We start from the raw sequence: 25,334 nt of genomic DNA on the forward strand, positions 1-25,334 counted from the left end.
TTTCTGTATTATTACCTTTTTTTTTTTTTTTTTTTTTGGTGACTTGCATTCTACTGCTTTTCTCTCATCAACAGGGTTGGGGGTGAGAGAGGGTCTAGGAAGTGTTTCTCGAACCGTAAAGGCAAACGAGTTAAGTCCAAAAGTTGAGGTGCTCGATAAAGAATTAGGATTTATTTAATAAATGGAAAGAATGCCAAATTGCTGTGTATCTATTTAAACTGCCACCAACCTAACACACTGTAAAGCTTAATTGCTGTAAAACTGGCACCAAGGATTCCTGAACATGACTAGGAACAAAATTAAAAATAAGTTTCCTAGGCTATTTTCATCCCAGCATGACTGAAATGCACCACCCTTCCCTCAAAAATAAAAACTTTTAATGAAGAGAACAGTAATTTAAATGCCACAATTAACGTGCTACTAGAAATAGGAACAAGTAGTTACTGAAAGCTCTTCAAACCAGACATTATACACACGATGCCTTTTTTTCTTCACTTGGCTCAAGCTTTAACCAAGTGGAGGCTGGGGAGGCGAGTCTCACACTGAGGGCGCAGAGTGTGGGACTGGGGTCCTGACTGAGCCCTGACCAGTGCGTTACAGGGCAGTCTCCTTAGGTTAGCAAGGGCGCCAGACTACCGGTCCACAGGGCCTTGTCTTAGCAGGTCAGCAGGCGCGGGGCCCGTCTCCTGAGGCCGCCCTTGGGTGTGCGGAGGCGGTTCTGTAGGCGAAAGACCTCGGTAGAGCTAGGTGTTGACAGCTCCTCCGGAGCACCTCACGCGGGCCCTGCGGGGGTGGTAACCCTGCTGCCACCACCGCCCGACGTCACGTGACGGGAAGGGGGTGTGGCCGGAGCCCGCCAGCCGGGGGGCGGGGCCGGGAGGGGGAGGGCGCTAGAATGTGAAGGATCGTGGCGGCTCGGGGTGCCCAGAGACGCGGCGACGCGGCCGATGACAACATTAGGCCGCGACGCACTCCCAGCCGGGTGGCGGTGGTAGCGGCAGCCCAGGCTGCTGCAGCGTTAGCTTTGGCCGCTGCAGGAGCCGCCGCCGATAGCAGGCGGACTGTGGGAAGGAGGGGGCCCGCCCTGGCTTGTGTACCACAGGGTCAGAGTTCCCGCCCACCTCGCGCGCGGAACCGGCAGCGCCTCCGTGGCGGCAAGGCAGCGCCCTTGTTCTCCGCTCGCGCCCCAGCTGCCGCCGGCGACTGCGGCCGAGAGAAGTTGGGGTCCAACCGGACGCGTGCAGGGCCTCGAGTCCCGACGCCACCCCGGCCCCGGAGGAACCGGTCCCCTGCGCCTCTCCCCGGGGGCTCCGCACTGGTGAGTGTTGCGCCGGTCCCTGAGTCAGGTGCGAGGCGTCGGCACCCCGCTGAGGGACTGTACCCCCTTCTTCCCACCACGTTCAGAGCTCGGGCCGGCGAGGGCTTCGGGACACCCCGCACTGGAGAGTTCCTTTTTGGCTCCTTTGTCCCCTGTTGGAGTGGGGGGTTTCTAAAGGCTGGTGGGGGCGGAGTGTTGAGGCCCACAGGAGGCGCGTCTGCAGCCTTACAAAGCCACGCAGGGGAGCAGGACCGGGGGGCGTTTCGCACGTTTTAACTGCGCTAAGTGTGTGCCTCCTGCCGAAGTTTGACAGAGCGGACGGCGGGCCTCGCCGGAAGCCCCCGCGCCCAGAAGAGCGGGCGCTTTGTCTCTTGGTGTGTGCGGTTAAGGCCAGGCTCCGGTTTTCCTGTGACAGCCCCAGAGCAGGCTGTGCCGTGCACCGCAGACCGCACCCGCCTTGCAGAGCCGAGTGGCGCCGTGTTCCTCTAAAGCTCAGTTCTCCTAACGTAAGAGGAAAGGCGAAGCCTTCGCCGTGCTTTTAAATTAATATTTGTTTCTGAGCACCTCAAGAATGGGATCAGATTCCAAAGAGCTACACATGACCCACCCACTCAGGACCGACTGAAGCAAAGCAACGGTATATGTAGATATTCCATTCACAAAAGTCATTTAACACTCTTCTTTATGAGAGAGATCTGTGCTGCTCAACATTACCTAATTTCACTTTATCTAAATGCCATCCTAAATAATAAGTAGCTCGGGCTCCAGTTTCAGCAGATGGGAAAAACTTATTTAACTGATGATATAAGCATATTTGCATTAAATAAATAATTTAATGAAGTTCTGCTTTTCTGCCACTGGAAGACTTAAATAGCTTCTAAGTGGTATTAGAGTGCCCTGAGTAAGGAAGATTTATTAATTTTTATTACCTGACCAGCCTCAAATTAGTGCCACTTTAGAACTTTTCAGATACTCATTTAAAATAGATTTTTCCTTTACCAGGATTCCAGAAACAGCATAAATTGTGGGGAAACATGGAAAAATTGCTTGTTAGGTTTTCTCCATCTCACTGGGTTTAATATAAACTTGGTAGACGATTATCAGTTTTTCTGCTTGCTAGAACCTGTTTTGCGGTGAAATGATTTTAAGATTGTGCTCAGATTGGGGAAGGGTTAAGGCCATCCAATTTTAATTGTTCTTAATTTAGAAGTACAAATATTTTTAAATATTTGTTACCTATTTTTTCATAGCAGTTGTATACAAAATGCCTATGATATGCCTGTTCAGGGTGGTGGGAAGGAGAATAGATGAAACCTAAGAACTAGCTTCTAGGTCTTTAATTATGGAGATTTAAGTTGTTGAGGTCAAATTCCATGTGAACAGTTTGAGCCACAATGCATTGTACACAGGTGCTTAGAAATGCCTGTTTAATTAAAAAATGGTTCTGGTTTATTTCTCTTTCATTGAATCATAATATTGTATCTCAGATCTGTGGATAAGATGCTGCTACATTTTTTAGTTAGAATGTTATTGCATTTTAGAGGCAATCAGTATATTACAGCGCATGGCACTTGTATGATATTTCTTGGCTCATTTCTGAATTGAGAACCTTAAAATATAGTTTGGAGATAAACGTACAATTCTACGTAGTAAAATTATGTTTTAGTTTAAGAAAAACCGATAAAATTGTGAATTTACAAAATTTGCATTGCAAAAGGATCATTTTAAAGGATGAAGTACAGTATGTCTTAAATAGTGAGTGCTTCTTAGTACATTTAAATTTGGTTTATATATAATCTTTCAAGAGCAGATTGCTTGAATTGAGACATAAATGACAAAATAAAGAATTGAGATACTTAGACATAGTTTTCTAATATTATTTTGAAAAATTTTTATTCTAATGGCAATATCTGAAGAATTTCGCGTGTGTGTATGCATTTATATATATATATATATTTTTTCCTCTTCTGCCTCAAGTTGAAGACATTACAATACATTTGGGCTTACTTATAACACAAATATTAGTGATCAGTTGTGGAGAGCAGCATAGAGGTCAACAATTTAGGGCCTGAAGCCCTTCCTAAAGCTAAAAACATTCATAGATGTGATCGTGGAGCATTGGATGATGCTAAAGGAGTACACATAGGTTCTGCCTTAATCTTAAAAATAGGACCTATGAATAAGATAAAAATACCACTTGAATAAAAAAGTCTGAGAAATATACTTCTTTTAAAGAAGTTGGCTGGTGCGCAAGGAGATGAATGGATGCATTTGATTGGGATAAAATATAGTTCCCTTGTGGATGGGACACAGAAGTAGATGTCTGGGCTAAGGTTGTGTGCAGATTTCATGCCAGTATTTGGGAAACCATACCTGAGTGATTTTTAGATATATCCTTCCCTTCCTTCATCCCTCCTTTGTTCTCACACCCATACCCATAGGCACATGCGCGCACACACAGGAGAAGTTGAAGTTCTCATCTGTGTGGCATGATAGAAGGGAATTTTCTCCCTGGTAGGTGTTACCAAGTTTGGAAGGAGGAGAACTTCAGAGATTTTGTAGGAAAGGAACCTTTGTCTTACAACATCATACTCTTAAATTGTTATTTTTACCTTTGTTAACAAATTTCCAGACGATTCTCCATGACTAGCAAGGACCTTACCTGTTTTGTTCATCATTGAATCCCCAAATGTTTAGTATTTATTCAACAAAAAAATGTCGTTCCAGATACACGACTGGAGAACAAAGAGAAGTATGTGATAATGTATTCCAAACTAAACGCAAGCCCCGTAGAGTTTCCAGGGAGTGGCTGATGGATTTGAACTGCCGACCTTTTGGTTACCAACCAGGTTCTTAACCACTGTGTCACCGGGACGCCTAGATACAAGCAGTGAGGTGATAATAAGGAAGAATGTTAGCTTGGGAGGTGGGGAGCAAGTCATTCAATCTGGGAAACTTTCTTGGAGGAGATAATTCTTGAGTTAGGTCTTACTGAAGGCTGTGTAGCTGAAGATAAGTGCGTATTCTAAGGGAGTAGACAGCATAAACCAAAGCGTTTAATTTGGACTGGTTAAGTCATGTTGGGTTAAGCACAGTGAGTCTTTTTGTGTAACATGAAAAATTTTTCTTCTCCCTGCACAACTGTTGCCTCTTACCAGATAAAATATTTGGCACATATTGTAAGAGCTAATTATTTAGAGTACTTGAGTTTTGGTAGTGGTGCATTGGAGGCTAACAGCATTGAACTGGGGCTCAGAAAATTTAAATTGGAATTCTGACTCTGCACCATATATAAGCAACATGCCTTTGGGCAAATCACTGACCTTAGTTTCCTGATCTGTAAAATGAGGGTAATAATCCCTACCCTACATGGTTGTTGGGAGAATGTGTATGAAAGCACCCACCTCACTGTCTAACACAGGAGAACTTCAGCAAGTATTAAATTATTTAAAATATTTCCTTGTCTCTGGCTCTTTAAAAAATATTTCAATTCCTTTATTATGGACTCTGATCTCTACTTGACTGTTCGGATGACCCATACTGTTAACTTTAAATATACAGTATCAGAGTTTTTTTGTTGTTGTTAGGTATTGTCAAGTCAGTTCCAACTCATAGGGACTGTGCGTACAACAGAACTAAACATTGCCTGATCCTGTGCCATCCTCACAGTTGTTAACGCTTGAGCCCATTGTTGCAGCTGTTGTGTCAATCTATCTCCTTGAGAGTCTTCCTCTTTTTCCTGACCCTCGACTTTACCAAGTATTATGTTCTTCTCCAGGTACTGGTCTCTCCTGATAACGTGTCCAAAGCATGTGAGACGAAGTCTAGCCATTGTTGCTTCTAAGGTGCATTCTGGCTGTACCAGATTGTTCAGCTGGCAGTCCACGGTATATTAAATATTCTTCGCCAACACCATAACTCAAAGGCATCAGTTCTTTTTCGGCCCTCTTTATTCATTGTCCAGCTTATGCATGCATGTGAGGCGATTTTCTTTCAGGAAAACTTAACGTTTTCTAGTAGAAACAAAGCTGAATTATGTTACTCTTTAATGTTACAGACCACAAAGAATGTTAAATGCCTCAGAGTTTTAAAGCTTTAAGTAAGGGATATGTGTGGCTGAAAATCTGAGCCTTTGGGCTTTTCTTCTCCCCAGAATTTGTTTTTGGAATTTTGGAATAAGCAGGGGTTTTCCTGCTATTAAGAAAAAAACATTTTCAAAAGTATCCTCTATATGTTTTTAGTGATGTGATGATTGTAACCACGAAGGATCTCTGCTGTGTTTTTAGTATCCGTTATTTTTTTTGAGCAGGCTAATAGACTTCTTGTCTTTCTTATCTAAGCTTTTTGCTGCAGTAGCTGTTTGTTCTTTTATGAATCTCAACATTTTAATATACTTTATGTACTCTTCAGAGTGTCTATGATCCATGGAGCAGTCTTTCCATTGTATGATATTTGGTAGAGAATTTTATTATAAAAAGGCTAAGGACAGTCTTATTATAAAGAAGACAATTACCTACCATCTTCCATATTCACAAAGCACTGGAAAAAAAGAGGAAGTTGGTTTTAAAGCAGGAAGACTCTTTTCAGATAAAAAGGAGAAGCTTTTTGATTTAGGAATGTTTTATTATAGCTCTCGAAGGTGTCTTAGTAGGAATGGTTGGTCATAATAATAATAATGGCAAATATGCATTGACTGCTATGTGCCAGGTACTGCTTTAGAAGCACTTGACACGTTACTCACATTTAATCATCACCATGACCCTAAAAAAGGAGCCCTGGTGGTGCAGTGGTTAAGTGGTCAGCTGCTAACAGAAAGATGTGTGGTTTAAACCCTCCAGCTGCTCCCTGGGAAAAAGATGTGGTAATCTGCTTGAAATCCTATGGGGCAGTTCTGCTGTGTCCTATAGGGTTGCTATGAGTCGGAATCAACTTACAGCAACGGGTGTTCTTTTTTTCCCATTGCGTGACCCTAAAAATCAAGCAGTTTTCTTGTACTTTTTTTATCCAAGTGAGAAAACAGGCATACAGAGGTTAAGTAGTAAGTGATAGAGCCAGGATTTGAACTTGAGATCTAACTTGACCTTTGCCTTCAGAGCCTGTCCTTTTAAACACATTATACTTTGTTGTATAGTTTATTTACAGTTGTCCCTTATAATAAATCTTAACTTTAATTATTTGCCTTTGGGGGGGCTCAAAAGGTGAAGTGCTCAGCTACTAACTGGAAGGTTGACAGAACCCACCCAGAGGACCCCCAGAAGAAAGGCTTGGTGATCTGCTTCCAAAAGGTCATAGCCATGTAAACCCTCTGGAGCACAGTTCTACTCTAAAACACATGGGGTCGCCATGAGTTAGAATCGACTTGATGGCAACTTTTTTTTCCCCCTTTTATCTAATCTTTCTGAGTCTGTTTTGGCTGTGTAATTTGATAAAGATTCATTTTGTAATAAGATGAAATATAGCCTTGATTTCTTTTTTCCATTTTACTTGTATTTGACTGATGTCCTGTTTTTAAATCTTGCAAATTTGGAGTAAAATGAATAATTGTTTTATTGTTCTTTCGGTTGTCATTTTCTCACTGGGGAATTCTAGGCTACACTAGAAATATAAGTATGTAAGAGATACACTACTTCAGTGAATTGTTATAATTTTATAAGTTTCTTTATATATATATATTTATTGTGCTTTAGGCGAAAGCTTACAGCTCAAGTTAATTTCTCATACAAAAATTTATATACATATTGTTATGTGACAGCACACTCCCCTTTCCACCCCAGGTTTTTTGTGTCTATTCAGTCAGTTCCTATCCCTTCCTACATTCTTATCCTGCCCCTGGACAGGAGCCACCCATTTGGTCTCATGTATCTGCTTGAGCTAAGAAGCGCTCTCTTCTACATACATATATATATATATATATTTTTAAAGAATAAGATTTTTGCACAGAATTGGTATGGTTGGTTTTGATGTGGTGATATTTGAGGGATGAAATCTGTCTAACCTGTGGAGATTTCCACCATTAAAATAACTTGTCATTCGGCTGCCCACAAATTAGGAATACTTTATCAGACTAGATAGTATCTTATAAAGAAGGCTCAGGTTCCTCTGGAAATTATGGAATTCCTGTAGATACTTTTGATGGGGTGTCAGTATGGTAGATCTGGGGAGAGAGCAGTTCGGTCTAAGTAACACTATTACTGGGTGGGAGTAATTTGGTGAGAAGCCCTGGAGATGAGAAAACCAGGTACATTGTTATGTTGGAGAGTAGGTTGAGGGACTTCTGAAAACTAGCTTTGTTTACTGTGTAATTTTGCCTGTTTTTGTGACTAATTTAAGATAGCAATACAGAAATAAAGAAAGACAATGCTGTGTATCATGATATTGAGTTTGTAATAGTTCCTGGGCTGTTTTGCAAGATGCGAGTACTTTACAAATATTAATTGATAATAATGGAAGGATATTCTTACCACCTGTTATTTCAGAAATCTAGAGAGGCAGAATAGCATAGGCTCTGGAGCCGGTCTGGTTAGGTTCAGAATCTGCGCAGCCACTCACTAGTTTCTGCCCTGTATCTGGCTGTGTGCCAGCATGGACTGGCCACAGAAGAAGAAAATGGTGTCGTATAGTCAGAGAGAGGGCCAGAGATGGTATCATGTGAGTTTCCCTTGGTTCTTACATGACATGAAAGACATCTGGAAGTTCTTATATATTTCTAGTGAAGGAAATAGGGGGTAGTGAAGTGAGGGCCAGCAAGCCTGTCATGAGGCAGTTATTGTAAGGGGAGGGACCGTATACTAGATGTTGTAGGGAGTGCAGCTGTGGCAGATTCAACTCAGTGCCCACCAAAATTTATGCCCCCTCTTTCATAGTGTGTGCTTCATAGAGCTGCTGTAAGAAAATACCATAAACTGGCTGGCTTATAATAACAGCAATGTATCATTTCACAGTTCTGAAGTCTGGGAGTTCAAGATCAGGGTGTCAGTCATGTTGATTGCTTCTGAGGCTTTGAGGGAGAACCTGTGCCATACCTCTCTCCCAGCTTCTGGTAGCTCCAGGTGTTCTTTGGCTTGTAGCTGCAGGGTGACATGGTATCCTTTCTGTGTCTGCTTCTCTGTGTCTGTAGGTAGTCCTTGAGTTATGATGTGTTGGAGTTATGACGAACTGCACTTAAACAACTCTTTTTTTTTTTTTGTACATCTTATCATTAGTTATATGTTGCAAAGTGTAATTTGTTGATGTTATCATTTTCAGGTGTTCTCTCGAAGATGTTCAGTTTTATGACTTAACTTGCAAACACTGCGAGATTTATAAAGATACTGTTATTAACAGGCAATAGTAATGAAAACTAAAAAAAAAAAGAGAGGTATTCAACTTATGTCAGAATCGACTTAGGGCAGAGTCGTTGGAACGGAACTCTCTTGTAAGTTAGGGACTAACTGTATATTCCTCTTTTATAAGGACAGTACTCAAATTGGATTAGGACCTACCCTATTCCAGTGTGAACTCACGTTAACTGATAACATCTTCACAAGTCCTACTTCTAAATAAGGTCACATTCACAGATTACTAAGGGTTAAGACTTAAACAAATTTTTTGGGGGGAGCACACTTCATTCCTTAATATACAGTTTAGTTATCATTGGGAATCGCTTGCTGTTTTAGTCATCTAGTGCTGCCAGAACAGAAATGCTCAAGGGAATGGCTTTAACAAAGAGAAATTTATTCTCTCACAGTCTAGTAGGCTACAAGTCCAAATTCAGGGCGTCAGCTTCAGGGGAAGCCTTTCTCTGTTAGCTGTGGGGGAAGTTTGTGTCATCAATCTTCTCTTGGCCTAGGAGCTGCTCTCTGCAGGAACCCTGGATCCAAAGTACGCGCTCTGCTCCCAGCACTCCTTTCTTGGTAGTATGCGGTCCCCATGTGTCTCTGCTGGCTTCTCTCTTTTATATCCAAAAGAGATTGACTTAAGACACTATCTAATCCTATAGATCTCATCAATATAACTGCCACTAATCCATCTCATTACATCATAGTGATAGGATTTACAACACATTGGGAAATCACAGCAGATGACAAAATGGTAGACAGTCATACAATACTGGGAATCAGGACCTAGCCAAGGTGACAGATATTTTTGGGGAACACAATTCAATTCGTGACATTTCACCCTTTTGCCCCCCCAAATTCATGTCCTTGCCACCTGTAAAACATATTCACCCCATTATATCATAGCAAAAGTCTTAAACCAACTCCAGGTCCAAAATCCAAAAATTCTTCCGTATCTGTGAAATCTAGAATACAAATTATCTGCTTCCAAAGGTACAGTGGTGCAACAGGCAGGCACAAGCTGGACATTTCCATTACAAAGGGAAGAAATTGGAGGGAAAGAAGGCATAACAGGCACCAAGTAAGTCAGCAGAACACATTACATTAGCCCTCAAAGCTTGAAAATAATCCTCTGTTCTCTGAGACCATTTATACAGTGGCCCTGCCCTCAAGACTGTAGGTATTGGCCACACTGTCCAGATTTTGAGTGGAGACACCTTGGCCCTGTGCTTCAGCTCTGCCTTTGAGGCCCACTGGGACAGTAACTCTGCTCCCTTGGCTTTAGGCGCACCATTCTTCTAGTCCACCTGAGTGACCACTCCACCCTTAGAAACACTAGAGGCCGTGGTTATACCTTTTGAGACTGAGGTAGCTTGGCTTCCTGTGTTCTGTGTGTTTCAGCTTCTGCTCCTTGGTTCCTTGGCCCCTGGGCCTTCTGGCCTCACCAACAGCTGCCTTACTGGGGCAAGTGTTCCAAAGCTGTGTATCGCCACTGATAAGTGTCTGTAGGTACCCCACCCCTACGGTAAATTTTGGCTGGAAGAGACTCAGCTCTCTTGCTCCATGGATTGGCAAGCCTAGCTCCACTGATAAGTGCCCAGAGGTACTCCACTCAGCCAGGAAGCCTCCTGTGCACACGTACTCAGCTCTCTTACACTCTGTGGGTCAGCTTCCATGCTGTCTGGCACTGCTCTCCTGGCTCTGCTGCTGCCAGTCCTCTTCTGTTGCCACTTCTCTGTTGCTGCTGGTCCTCTGCTGCTGCCGATTTTCTGCTGCTGCTGGTCCTCTGCTGCTGCTGGTCCTGTATCCATTCAGTTTCAAACTGGTTCCACATTTTAGGTATCTGTTAGAGGAGCACCCCACTCTCGGTACTAAATTCTTTCTTAGTTGTCTAGTGCTGCTGTAACAGAAATACACAAGTGGATAGTTTTAACAAAGAGAAATTTGTTCTCTCACAGTCTAGTAGGCTACAAGTCTAAATTTAGGGTGTCAGCTCCAGGGGAAGGCTTTCTCTGTTGGCTCTGGAGGAAGGTTCATGTCATTAATCTTCCTTTGGCCTAGGAGCTTCACCATGCAGGAACCTTGGGTCTAACGGATGTGCTGTGCTCCCAGCAGTGCTTTCTTGGTGGTATGGGGGCCCCACGTCTCTCTACTGGCTTCTCGCTTTTATATCTCAAAAGAGATCGATTTAAGATACTGTCTAATCTTGTAGATCTCATAAGTATCACTGCCACTAATCTGTTTCATTACGTCATAGTGATTGGATTTACAATGCATAGGGAAATCACATCAGATGACAGAATGGTAGACAATCATACAGTACTGGGAATCAGGACCTAGCCAAGTTGAGAGATATTTTGGGGGGACACAGTTCAGTCTATGACAGTTGTTCAGCCAGGAACATGTTTCTCATTTGTTCAGTCCACTACCCCTATTTGCCCCCCCCTTGTCTAGGTGGAGCGCATAACTAGTTTTCACCAGTGGAATGTGAGTAGAAATGATGTGTTCCCACTTCTGGGTTGGTGGTAGAAAAGTGGTGTTCTTTCCATCTTCTCTTTTCCAATCTAAGAGCTGGATTCAGAAGCAGATGGTTGAACCATAAGATTGGAAGGATGTAGAGTCCCTAAATTACCGTGTGGAAGAAAACCGTACACCAAACAGGAACTCCCACAATAGATTGTTAACTTAATGAGAAACCTTAATTGTGTAAAGCTACTGAAAATTTGGGGTTTATTTGTTAAGATTTTAGCATTGCCTTAACTAAAAAAGCAGTGTAAGCCAAGCAGTGGTGTCTTAGGCTGGGTTCTCTAAAGAAGCAAAAGGAGTAAAACGTATAAATATATATATGTATAGAGAAAGATTTATATCAAGGAAACAGCTCACTCTATTGTAGAGGTTGGAACATCCCAAATCCTTGGATCAGGATAGAGGCTTTTCCCAGTTCATGGAGCTGCAGAAGCTGGTGAACCCAAGAGCGGCAGGTCAGAAAGCAGGGCTCCTACTCACAGGTTCTGAAAGTCGAGGAATACCAAGGTCAGCAGGCAAGACCACAAGGTTTCTCCTGACTGACGTAGCTGCAGGGGCTGGCGAACCCAAGATCGGCAGGTTGGAGAGCAGGACTCTTGCTAGTAGGCTGTGAATGTGAAGATTGATGAATCCCAAGATGGACAGGTAAGCTGCTAGCTCAAATCCCAAGAACTGGAGATAGACAAGAGGCAGCTGCTGGATCCAGAACGAGCCAAAAACCTTGGCAAGGCGATTAGGAACGAAGTAGGTGGGAGAAGGTGGAGAGGTGATGGCTGAGGAGGTGGTGAGCTGCCGCAGGCCCAGGCCCCACATCTGCTCATACCGCTCAGCAGATTCCATCGTGGGGGTGATCACGTAGAGATTTCAACAGGGAAGTGATCATAACATCATACAGCTGCCAAAACACTGAGAATCATGGCCCAGTCACCATCACAACTGGTTAGAGGAGGTAGTTGAGAACCCAAGAATATCCATATCAATAGGAGCTGAAGTGGGGCCAGTTTATAATATACAGGATGCTGTTCCAACATACTCACCAGCATGTGCCATTAAGACTCTTATGAGGGCCAAGGGCCGAATCTTAGAGGGTAGTTCATGGATCTGCATTCAGACCAGTATAAGACTCAAAGCTTTCCCCTAGTCACAGACACAATCATAAGAATGACAACCAGAGCTATAAAAATCTGAAGAGTTCTCTTAGCACTACTGACATTTTGGTCTTGATAATTCTTTGTTGTGAGAGGTTGGTATGGGAAAAAAAGAACTAGAAAATTCTTAAATTATCCCCCAAAAAGTAAGCGAAGAGTAGAAAATTTAAAGAAATCTCCAGAACACAGAAAGAAGGAGTCACATAATATGAAAGCAAAGATGAGACAAAAAAGGATCAATCCAAGAGAGAAAACATGTACCTACTGAAGAACAAACAGGCAAATGAGAAAATTATCAAAGGCATAATAGAAAAGAATTTCCTAAAGTTGAAGAAGAATCTGACTGGAAAGGCCAACTGAGTGCAACAAAGGAAGCTCTGTTGTGTTTAAAACACTATTTTCTATTGAATCTTTTATCCACACTTCTATTAATTTATGAGCTTTAGACTTTTATCTAAAATTTCCATTTTTTCCTTCTGTCTCTAAACTTGTAGCTACACTTCTCATTGCCTAGATAAAACACATTTTTTTTTTCCCTGTAACTTCAGCTCTCATGCCCATAGGTTGTCTTTAAATAATAAAAACCAGTAAATAGTGTTGATATCAAGACTATGTAAATATCCATGTATGTGCTCAGATTATGATTCCTTTTCTATAGATCCTTAACAAGTAGCCCCTGGGCCACTCCAAGAAAAGTGTTGGTAACATCAAGGTCCAGTGGATTTTTTTTATTCGTTGTTCAAAATCTAGTTGTTAAATTAAAAAAAAAAAATTGGATATGACTTTTTGTTTCTCCTGGTGTTTTTATTTTCCCCCTATTCTTGTACTATCTGCCTTTCTCCTGCACGCTAACTTGCCAGCATAACACCTATTGTATTGTGTTCCCTGTTTATTTGGAGTCCTTCATAATCCTGCCTAGGATCCCTGGAAGTGCAGTGAGTAAGTGCTTGGCTGCTAACAGAAAGGTCAGAAGGTTGAAACTGCTCAGTGGCTCTGTGGGAGAAAAGATCTAGTGATCTGCTCCTGTTAAGTTTACGGCCTAGGAAACACTAAGGGGCAGTTCTACTCTGTCCTATAGGGTCACTGTGAATCAGAATCGACTCAACAACATAATCCTACCTCAGTTTGGACTGATTACCTTTTAGATCTCTTCCTGAAACTTCCTTTCACTTCATTCTTGGCTTGGACCCCTTCTATTACAGATCTCATGTCTTCCTTTTTTTTCTTGATTTAATTGATCTTTTTCCTGGAGTAGATCCTCAAGTAACTTACTAGAAAATTGTGTATGAGAAGCAACTTTCTGAATTCTTCCATATACAAAAATGCCTTTGTTCTATTCTCATATTTGACTGATAGTTTGACTGAGTACAGTATTGTAGGTTGAAAATAATTCTCCTTTAGAGCTTTGAAAACATTGCTCCATTTTCTTTTAGCATCCAGGAATGCTGATTAGAGTCATATGTCAATCTAACGCACCATTCTTCTCAGGTAATATTTCTTCTTGCATTGTGGAAGCTTTTAGAATCTCTGTTTTATCTTTGTGCTACAAAGCCGTAATTAGGTATATAAGTTGTTTTGTTCTGGTTAATTTAGGCACTCAGTTGGCCTTTCCAGTCAGATTCTTCTTCAACTTTAGGAAATTCTTTTCTATTATGCCTTTGATAATTTCCTCGTTTGCCTGTTTGTTCTTCAGTAGGTACATGTTTTCTCTCTTGGATTGATCCTTTTTTGTCTCGTCTTTACTTTCATATTATGTGACCTCTTCTTTCTGTGTTTTGGGGATTTCTTTAAATTTTCTACTCTTTGCTTACTTTTTGGGGGATAATTTAAGAATTTTCTAGTTCTCTTTTTCCTATACCATTTTTATTTTATGTTAATATCTTCTTGAGTCTCAGAATGTTGTAAAGTAGATTTCAGAAAAGTATCTTTCATTTCCTGAATTATTTCACTTTCTCCTCTGGTCAGTTTTTATGTTTGTTTTTATAATCATTCTTTTCCTTATATGCTTGGTGATTTTTGGTTGTCCATTCACATTTAAGAAAGAACTGGATTACTGCTCTGGGGCTCCTCCTACCTCCCCTTCCTGGGACTGCTATTAGGCCTTTTTTAGGGGCTGGGCAGTACAGGGTGGGGCCTGTCTATTGGTAGGCTTTGTTTTAGGGTAAGAGGGAGGGGAGCTAGCTGCCAGGCCATGAGCCTTCTATATGCCATAAGAGAAGAGTTTACTCTTTGCCAGTATCCCTACTTAGCTTTCCCTAGACAGCCGTTCACTTTCGTTAGAGAAACGTTGACTATCTTTTTGCCTGGGGGTAAATGTTACATATTTAGGTGTTGCTTGGGATGGGGAATGGAAGATGTAGTTGTCCCTTATACAGTCAGCCAACAACAAAAAAAACCCCATTGCCCTTGAGTTGATTCCAACTCATAGTGACCCCTAGACAGAGTAGAAGTACCCCATAGAGTTTCCAAGGAGCGCCTGGTGGATTTGAACTGCCGAACTTTTGGTTAGCAGCTGTAGCACTTAACCACTATGCCACCAGGGTTTCCACAGTCAGCCAAGTAATATTCTCTTATTTTTAGCCTCACTGTTCATTTTCACCCTCTGCTGTACCAGTTACCGTACAATCATGCTTCCCTGGGTTCTCATCCCATCTGCACGACTCTTAAAGGGTATAATGAGAATGTAGCTTTCTCTGCTTGTTATGTTGATCAACTTATGTCTGCTTCAGTCTTTCAGAAATTTGAATTTCTTCTTTACACCCATCTTCAATTTTAATCTCTTTGCTCTTACGGTTTTATTTCTCTCTGTATGAATTGTTTTTGTTTCAGTGGGTTATCTGGACAAAATGGAGGGGAAATTTAAGTCTAGTCTGTTATCTTTTATTGGAAGTCTTTTTCTAGCTTCATTACCAGAAGATACAGAACCTAGTGAACTCTTTTTGTTCATGAAAGTTTATCCACAGAAATTATGATTATGATACTGTGTTTTAGTAGTGATGTTCCTTCGTAATTGATTTGTGTAGGTGTGTGTGTCTTCATGCCAGTTGGTCCTGTGTTCTTTTTGAATTCTTGTTTGCATCTTAGTTTTTCTGTTTTGTCTTTGTTGTTTGCTACCCCAGCTCTCACATTTCATTGTGATTCTCTTGCCATTTCTGATTTCTGCTTAGAAACTGAATGAGACCAGTTAGCATTGTACACAGAATGGTAACTTTGCTTTGGAGAATGGCACCTCAGCTTTAAGTGGATGGCCCTTGTGCTATTTTGATTACGTAGACGTCTATTTATTTTCTTTTTCTGTACTATATCCAGGGAAGGGAGGTGCTATCATTCTTTTTCATATACATTTAGTGTGTTAGCTATCTTGGTTCAGTAGTTTTTGATATTTTTTCTCTCTCTTCTATTGTATTATCTTTGGTACTTTTCATATTGTACTTATATTGTCCAGCTAGTTCATTGAAGGCCTTAATTTTCATTTTTTCCTTTCATTTCATACAAAAAAATTTCTTAGCATTCCTCGTAGTATTGTGTTAAACTTGTCTTTATTATTCTCTTTTTCATTTTCCAGCCTCTTTTCTTGAATCTTCAGACCCTGAATTGATGTTGAGCTTTGAAAAGTACCATAAATTATCCTGGGCAAATAAAATGTACATTTATTCATTTCTTTATAACCTCTTCTGTGTTACTGCCACGTTTTTAATTTAATCTTGTTCAGTTCTTCTTTCATGAGACTTTGTAGTTCTTTCTTCTGTAGCTATGGTTTTGACTGTGTGTCTCTCGTTATTGTGTGTCTCTCTCATTATTGCAGTTATTTATTCTCCTGCCATCAGAAGTTTAAAATTCTGTCAGAAGAGTTGCAACTTGGAACACTTAAACCGTCAGATTTAGCCTGATGTATAAGGTATTATAGAACTACGTAGTCATTACTTTTTTGAAATAAATTGGCTCTTGAGCAATTTATTTGTCCAAGAAAGAAGTAAAAGTTGTAAATATTCCCTAATGCATTTGACATGTATTTACTGATTATTTTATTTGTGAATTTTTTCTATATTCTGTGAAACTCTTAATTTTAGAATCCATAGATTGGAATGAAAGAGTGGTTATATATCTCTTGCTTTATACTTTGCATGTATTACCCTTTCAGAAACCTGATGTTATGATTAAGGAGCCCTGGTGGCACAGTGGCTAAAGTGCTCTGCCACTAACTGAAAGGTCAGTGGTTCAAACCCACCAGCTGCTCCAAGGGAGAAAGATGTGGCAGTTTGCTTCCGTAAAGATTTACAGTCTTGGAAACCGTACGGGGCAATTCTGTCCTGTCCTATAGGATCGCTGCATGTTGAAATTGACTCAACGGCAGTGAGTTTGGTGTTTGGTTTGGATGTCATTAATTTCCTTCTTGAGTAGCTTGATACAGTACCCTTTATTGCTTCTATTATGTTTATAATTTTGTTGTCCCTTTTCTTGCTATTCCTGAAAATTTAGAATATAACCTTCAGCATTATATAGGTAAATAGTTTGAATATTTTCAAAGGTTTGATTACTTGGGAAGTTATGGATATTATATCCTAATTTTCCCGAGAATTTCTGATTGTTGTTGTTAGTTGCTATCGAGTCGGTTCTGACTCATGGCAATCCTATGTGTGTCAGAGTAGAATTGTGCTCCATAGGATTTTCAAGACCATCACTATTTGGAAGCAGATCACCAGGCCTTTCTTGGGTGGGTTTGAGCTGCCAGCCTTTCAGGTAGTAGTCAAGCACTTAACCGTTTGAGCTACCGAGGTGCCCTGAATGTATGATTAGGATATAGGAATTAACACAGACACACACACACACAAACCCTGTCATTACTTAGGAGAAACTCCTCTGTAAGAGCAGAGATTCGCTTAAAAGGTCCATTGCTTAACATGTTTAGCATTTTAACTAGCAAAATCTTGTTTGGTTATCCTTTTGGAGTTTGTTCATAATTCACAGTAGCCATGATTAGCCTGTTTAAACTCATAAACTGAAGTTAATCAGGGATACGATTGTCTATAGGGCAACTATGATTTTAATTAAATTCACAAAATTTCTTCCTTTTTTTGTATTGAGTAATACGTTTTCATTGTTATTATGTTGATTAGAGTTTTCTTTAAGGGACAGTCTCCCATTGTAAGAATTATATCTGTAGTTTATCATTTTTGATAGTGACTCTTAACTCAAGCGTGAAAAATTGAGTTGGCTCTCACAGTGTCATATTTGAATAGGCACGTATAAGTGTAATTAAGTGTTCTGGTTACTAACATGATAAATTAGAGATGATGGGTACTTTGGTTGTAGTAATTTATACCTAGAATTCAAAACCCAGGAGTATCTAGGCCATAGCTAGGCACTCATTCATGCCAAGACAGAAAGACATTTTTAGTCTGTATCAGAATTTGAAGATATTGACTTTTTAATTGAATAAGAAAAACAGTAATACATTTTTTTGAGTCTATCTTGAAGTAACCTTAGAACTTATTTCAAGTTTTGATCCTTAAAGAGCCCTCAGTTTAAGTATGTAGGAAACTGGATAACTCTTTTGGTTTATTATAATCAGAGACTATACTTCTGAATATGGAAATTATCGAACAATACCATTAATATCACATGCAAGTAAAATTTTGCTGAAGATCATTCAAAAGCAGCTGCAGCTGTATATTGACAGGGAGCTACCAGAAATTGAAGCCAGATTCAGAAGAGGATGTGGAACCAGGGATATCATTGCTGATGTCAGAAGGATCCTGGCTGAAAGCAGAGAATACCAGAAAGATGTTTACCTGTGTTTTATTGATTATGCAAAGGCATTCCAATGTCTGGATCATAACAAATTATGAATAACATTATGAAGAATTGGAATTCCAGAGCACTTAATTGTGCTCATGAGGAACCTGTACATAGATCAAGAGGCAGTTGTTCGAATAGAGCAAGGGGATATGCCATGGGTTAAAGTCAGGAAAGGTGTGTGTCAGGGTTGTATCCTTTCACCATACCTCTTTAATCTGTATGCTGATCAAATAATCCAAGAAGCTGGACTATATGAAGAAGAAAGAACAGGGCATCAGGATTGGAGGAAGACTCATTAACAACCTTCGTTATGCAGATGACACAACCTTGGTTACTGAAAGTGAAGAGAACTTGAAGCACTTAACTGATGAAGATCAAAGACCATAGCCTTTGGTATGGATTATACCTTAATGTAAGGAAAATAAAAATCCTCACAACTAGACCAATAAGCAACATCATGATAAATGGAGAGGATATTGAAGCTGTCAAGGATTTCATTTTACTTGGATGCACAATCAATGGCCATGGAAGCAGCATCAAGAAATCAAAAGACGTATTACATTGGGCAGATCTTCAAAAGACCTCTTAAAGTGTTGAAAAGCAAAGATGTTACCTTGAAGACTTAGGTGCGCTGGACTCAAGCCATGGTGTTTCCAATTGCCTCATGTATGTGCAAAAGCTGGACAATGAATAAGGAAGACTAAAGAATTGACACCTTTGAATTGTGGCGTCGGTGAAGATTATTGAATATACTATGGACTACCAAAAGAAGGAACAAATGTGTCTTGGAAGAAGTACAACCAGAATGCTCCTTAGAAGCAAGGATGGCCACACTATATCTCACATACTGGGTCATACCATCAGGAGGGATCAGTCTCTGGAGAAGAGCATCATGTTTGGTAAAGTAGAGGGTCAGCGAAAGAGGAAGACCCTCAACTAGATGGATTGACAAAGTGGCTACAACAGTGGGCTCAAACATAACAATGATTTTGAGGAAGGTGCAGGACCGGGCATTGTTTCCTTCTGTTGTACGTAGGATTGCTGTGAGTTGGAACTGACTCTACAGGGCACCTAACAGCAATAACAACAACAACAACATGCTTAATCTTAGTAAATAAGAAACAATTGTTTTTTTGATCCCTGGAGTCAAAACAAAGTTCATATATTCTTTAGAAGGCAGCCTTTTAAGAAAACAGTGAATTGTGCAGAATTAGATACTTTTAGCTGAATTTAAAATATCTAACTTGAAAGAAATAAAGACTTAAAATCCAAGGGAGACACTTAATATATAAGACTGCACTGTTGACATATGGTTGCCAGCTTCATATTGGCAAGCACTTTCCTTAAGAGGCCTTGAGGCATTATTTTCTCAGAGATACTCCTTGAGATTTCTGCCACAGATTGCAACCTAGCATTACAGATACCAACTGATTTAGTAAATAGATTCACTGGGAAAATAAGACACCTGCCAGAAGTATTGTCTTTCGTGCTAAGTATCTGTGTGACCTTGGCAAACCACTTGGTCTCCCTGGGTCTTAGGAAAATGGAGTGTTTGGAACAGGTAACCTGTTAGGTTATTTCGAGAATTCCTTGAAGATATTAGGATCTAGAATTATAATCAGGGAATATATTATTTAATATGATCCTTATTAGAGCTCTGAAATTGATGGTGTTTGTCTTAGTTATCTAGTGCTTCTATAACAGAAATACGTAAAGTGGGCGACTTTAATGAACAGAAATATATTTTCTCTCAGGCTTGGAAGTCCAAAATAGGGCACTGGCCCTGGCGGAAGGCTCTCTCTCACTTCTGTCAGCTTTGGAGGAAGGTCCTTGTCTCTTTTCAGTTTCTGTTCCAGAGGTTCCTTGAGGATCATGTGTTGTATATCTTCCCACCTATGCTTGCTTGCTTGCTTAATCTGCTCTTTTTTTTTTAATCTCAAAAGAAATTAAGACATACCCTACACTAACATTGCCTCGTTAACAAAGAAAACCCATTCCCGAACGGGATTATCAGCACAGGCATAGGGGTTAGGATTTGCAGCATATTTTGTTGTTGGGTGCTGTCAAGGTGGTTCGGACTCACAGCATTCCTATGGACAACAGAAGGAATCGCGGCCCAGCTCTGCGCCATCCTGACAGTGGTTGTATGCTTGAGCCCATTGTTATAGCCGCTGTGTCAGCCCACCTTGTTGAGGATCTTCCTCTTTTTTGCTGGCCCTCTACAAAGCACCATGTTTTTCTCCAGGGTCTGATCCCTGTTGATAACATGTCCGAAATATGTGAGATGTTGTCTCACCATTCTTGCTTCTAAGGAGCATTCTGGCTGTACTTCCAAGACAGATTTGTTCATTCTTTTGGCAGTCTGTGGTGTATTCGGTATTCTTCTCCAGTACTACAATTCAGAGGCGTAAGTTCTTCTTTGGCCTTCCTTATTCATTGTCTAGCTTTCACATGCATATGAGGCAGTTGAAGACACCATGGCTTGGGTCAGGGACACTTAAGTTTTCAAGGTGACATCTTTGCTTTTCAACACTTTGAAGAGGTCTTTTGAAGGAGATTTGCCCAGTGTAATGTGTCTTTTGATTTTTTTTTTTTAATTTTTATTGTGTTTTAAGTGAAAGTTTACAAAACAAGTCAGTCTCTCATAAAAATTTATATACACCTTGCTACATACTCCTAGTTGCTCTCCCCTTGATGAGACAGCAGACTCCTTCCCTCCACTCTTTGTTTTCGTGTCCATTTGGCCGGCTTCTGACCCCCTCTGCCCTCTCATCTCTCCTCCAGACAGGAGCTGCACACATAGTCTCATGTGTCTACTTGATCCAAGAAGCTCACTCCTAACCAGTATCATTTTCTATCCTGTAGTCCAGTCCAATCCATGTTTAAAGAGTTGGCTTTGGGAATGGTTCCTGTCTTGGGCTAACAGAAGGTCTGGGGACCATGACCTCCGGGGCCCTTCTAGTCTCAGTCAGACCATTAAGTCTGGTCTTTTTACGAGAATTTGAGGTAAGCATTCCAGTGCTCTCCTGCTTCCTCGTCTTTTGATCTACTGACTGCTGCTTAGCAACGATACCCCCGGTTCCACGTCCTCTTCTGAATCTGGCTTGAATTTCTGGCAGTTCTCTGTCAGTGTACTGCTGCAGCTGCTTTTGAATGACCTTGAGCATAATTTTACCTACGCGTGGTATTAGTGATACCATTTGATAATTCCTCATTTGGTTGGATCACCTTTTTTGAGAATAGGTGTAAATATGGATCTCACCCGGCCAACTGACTGGAAAACTGCCTTCCAAATTTCTTGGCACAGACGAGTGAGTACTTCCAGTGCTGTATCTGTTGAAACATCTCAGTTGGTATTCCGTCAATTTGTGGAGCTTTGTTTTTCACCAGTGCTTTCAGTGCAGCTTGGACTTCTTCTTTCAGTACCATTGGCCCCTGATCATGTGGTACCTCCTGAAATGGTTGAACGTCGACCAATTCTTTTTGGCGTAGCGACTCTGTGTATTCCTTCCGTCTTCTTTTGTTGCTTCCTTTGTCGTTTGATATTTTCCCTGTGGAATCCTTCAGTATCGCAACCCTGAGGCTTGAATTTTTTCTTCAGTTCTTTCAGCTTGAGAAATGTTGGGCATGTTCTTCCCTTTTGGTTTTCTTCCTTCAGGTCTTTGCACATATTTTGGGGGGACACAGCGTATTTTAAGGGGACACAGTTCGGTCCATGACAGTATTGTTTCCATTTACAGAGGGAATCATTCCTGTTTTACAGACTCCATGTTTAACGTGTTCAGTCATGTAACTACTAAGGGGCCAAGCAAGAACTTGATTCTTGGTCTCTCTCATTCTACAGCATGTTCTTTTTCGTGTACCATACTGCCTCCCCAAGCGGTGTTGTTGTTTTAGACCATCAGATTTTATTTGTTCTTAAAATTTGTTCTGTTTCTTAATCTGTAGTTTGTAATAAATATGCTTTTGCTTTATTGTAGTCCAGTTCAAACCCCTGCTGAAAATTTGTATTTCCCACCACAGACATACTGAATCAGAACATCCCCAGGTGATTCTTACGTATAATGAATTCTGAGAACCACTGCTCTACTAGTGGAGACTGTGGTTGCATATTGGTTAAGAGTTCGGCTGCTAACCAAAAGATCAGCAGTTCGAATCCACCAGCTGCTCCTTGAAAACCCTGTGGGGCAGTTCTACTCTGTCCTATAGGGTCGCTGTGAGTCGGAATGAACTCAGCAGTGACGGGTTTGGTTTTGGTTTGGGCTTTACTAGTGGCTCTCAGAATTGGTACCTAACTAGCATCATTAGCATTGCCTGGGGCCTTGTTAGACGTGTACATTCTCAGTAGGGCTTCGAACCTGAAGGAACCTGTTCAAAGCCCTGCATTATAGCATTATCACTCACGAAAACCAGAAGTCAGGGGTAAGGCCTGTCTGTGAGTTATGCCCAACGTATTAATATGACCTGTTTTAAAATGAATAATATTAGAACTTAGGTGTTTAAGAGATGATGGATATGTTCAGAGTTATCTTGATTTTATTTTAGTAATATTACTCTGTTGTTACTGATGTTACTGATAAAGATCAAAGACTGCAGCCTTTGGTGTGGGATTACACCTCAACATAAAACCAAAATCCTCACAACTGGACCAATAAGCAACATTATGATAAATGGAGAAAAGATTGAAGTTGTCAGGGATCTCATTTTACTTGGATTCACAATCAACGCCCAGGGAAACAGCAGTAAAAAATTAAAACACACATTGCATTAGGAAAATCTGCTGCAAAAGACCTCTTTCGATTGTTATAAATCAAAGCTGTCACCTTGAGGAAGGACTAAGGTGTGCCTGACCCAAGTCATGGTATTTTCAATCGCCTCATATCCATGCAAAAGCTGGACAATGAGTAAGGAAGACCAAAGAAGAATTGATGCTTTTGAATTATGGTGTTGGTGAAGAATATTGAATATACCATGAGCTGACGAAAGAAAAATCCGTCTTGGAAGAGGTACAGCCAGAATGCTTCTTAGAAGCAAGGATGGTGAGACTTTGTCTCACTTACTTTGGATATGTTATTAGGAGAGACCAGTCCCTAGAGAAGGACATCATGCTTTGAAAAGCAGAGGGTCAGTGAAAAAGTGGAAGACCCTCAATGAGATGAATTGACAACAGTGGCTGCAAACTTAGCAACAATTGTGAGTGTGGCACAGGACTGGGCAGTGTTTTGTTCTTTGTACATAGGGTTGCTGTGAGTGGGAACCAACTCAATGGCATCTAACAACATCAATAACAGCACTGTCACTCTTATTTACAAAACACTTTCAGAATTACTCTTTTGAAATTTCTTTAGTGCCATGAACTTCGTTCTTTTAACTGTATTGTATGAGGCAAATTACATTTTATGAGAATGAATTTTGTATGTAGAAAAAGCAGAAAGTCATTCATAATCAAGTCTTATATATAAACTTAGGGATCAGAATGGGGAATGCTATTTTTAGCCAAAAATAAGTAGTGACCAAACGGATGAAACCTATTCTTGTGTCATAAGATAGCTAAGAAGATGGTTACTAAAAAGGAGTTCCAAAATCATTTTTTGCAGTGGCAACTTGGGATAGTCTTAAAAGTGACTACTTTGAATGGAGATGATGTTCATTTGGGTGTAAATTTTACTCTGTCAGTTAAGTTACATCTTAAGATCGTTACGCCTGTTCTCACTTCCCCACTTAGGCCAATGCTGTGCGGATTTATCTGTACTTTAAAGAGATGGTAAATATACATGGTAGGTATTCTTTACTTTTTAAAACAGATCAGGTTCTGTAAACTAGTGTTTGCATAATAATTTAGTTCTTGCTTATATTAATATTTATTATGTAATTTGTGATCATCTATACTAAAACCAAACCCAGTGCCGTCGAGTCGATTCCGACTCACAGCGACCCTATAGGACAGAGTAGAACTGCCCCATAGAGTTTCTAAGGAGTGCCCGGCGGATTGAACTGCCAGCCCTTTGGTTAGCAGCCATAGCACTTAACCACTACGCCACCAGGGTTTCCGTGATCGACTCTAAAAACCAAAAAACCAAACCCAGTGTCGTCGAGTCGATTCTGACTCAGCAACCCTATAGGACGGAGTAGAACTGCCCCGTAGAGTTTCCAAGGAGTGCCTGGCGGATTTGGACTACTGACCTCTTGCAAATACTTAGGCTTAATTCTATGCAGTTACCCCATCCCATTTTCTGTCATGAACTGAAACTACTTCAGTTGCAAAGCTTGAATGTACTCTCTGATGCAGGCTTACAGCTAATTAAATTTTCTTTGACTGCAGATAAAAAATAAGATAAAAATTATCCTTGGCTGCATTATAACATTCTGAATGAATGGCTTTTAGATATCAGTGCTATACTTTATTTTTGCAGATAATAAATAATGTATCTATATTTCTTGTAGCAGAGAAACTTGTTATATGAAAGTTTTATCATTTGAAGGTATTATATTTCTTGATTTAAACTCCCAAATGGTGGAATTTAATGAAGCTTCCTCATTTGTAAATATTTAAAAATACTACAAGGTGCCGTAACACCTTTAACAAAGCTTTTCCCTTTTAGGTTCTAAAATAATCTAATGTTACAAGACCATTCATTAATTCAACAGATATTTGAGTGCAAGTTACTAAGCCAAGTGCTGAAAATACAGCAGGAACTAGATAGATATGTTCCTTGACCTCATTGAGCTTTTATGTATGGGAGGGGTGGGGAACAGACAGTAAACTAATTGCAGAAAAACCATTGTCGCACGTACTAAGAGGAAGAAATATGGAGTGACATAAGTTTCTAATTTACTGGAGAGAAAGGGCCAAAGAAGGTGACTTGGGCTGGGGGAAAAAATATTTCTGGCAGAACATCTTATTTGAAGATGGACCAACATCTTCCTGGACCAGCAAGGAACTTGACTTTTGCTAGGAACTGAGAGAAGGCTACTGTGGCTGGAGTTAAAACAAATGAGGGGAGCGATAGCAGTGTGGCGAAGTAGGTAGGGGCTGGATCGTGTGAGGCCTTATAGACCATGATAAAGAACTTAATTTTTGTCTTAAGATCCTTTGGAAACCATTAAAGAATTTTGAACGAAGAAGTGGAAGGATCAGGTTTAGCTACTGATCTAAATACTGTGGATACTGGATACTGTGTGAAAATGGTTTGGCGGGATGATGAGGGTAGATGCTGGGAGACCAGT

General features: G+C 40.6%; 1 protein-coding gene across 1 annotated transcript in view; it reads left to right on the forward strand.

The window, feature by feature from the left end:
• Positions 1-929: 929 nt before the first annotated feature.
• OSBPL8 (oxysterol binding protein like 8) overlaps positions 930-25,334 on the forward strand; it is a 238,497-nt gene continuing 214,092 nt past the window's right edge. Inside the window, exon 1 of the mRNA XM_023559101.2 lies at positions 930-1,318. The gene's annotated coding sequence lies outside the window, so the exon portion shown is untranslated. The remainder of the gene's footprint in view (positions 1,319-25,334) is intronic.

This window comes from Loxodonta africana, chromosome 4, assembly GCF_030014295.1.
Source record: "Loxodonta africana isolate mLoxAfr1 chromosome 4, mLoxAfr1.hap2, whole genome shotgun sequence".
In the NCBI taxonomy this organism is placed as follows: Eukaryota; Metazoa; Chordata; class Mammalia; order Proboscidea; family Elephantidae; genus Loxodonta; species Loxodonta africana.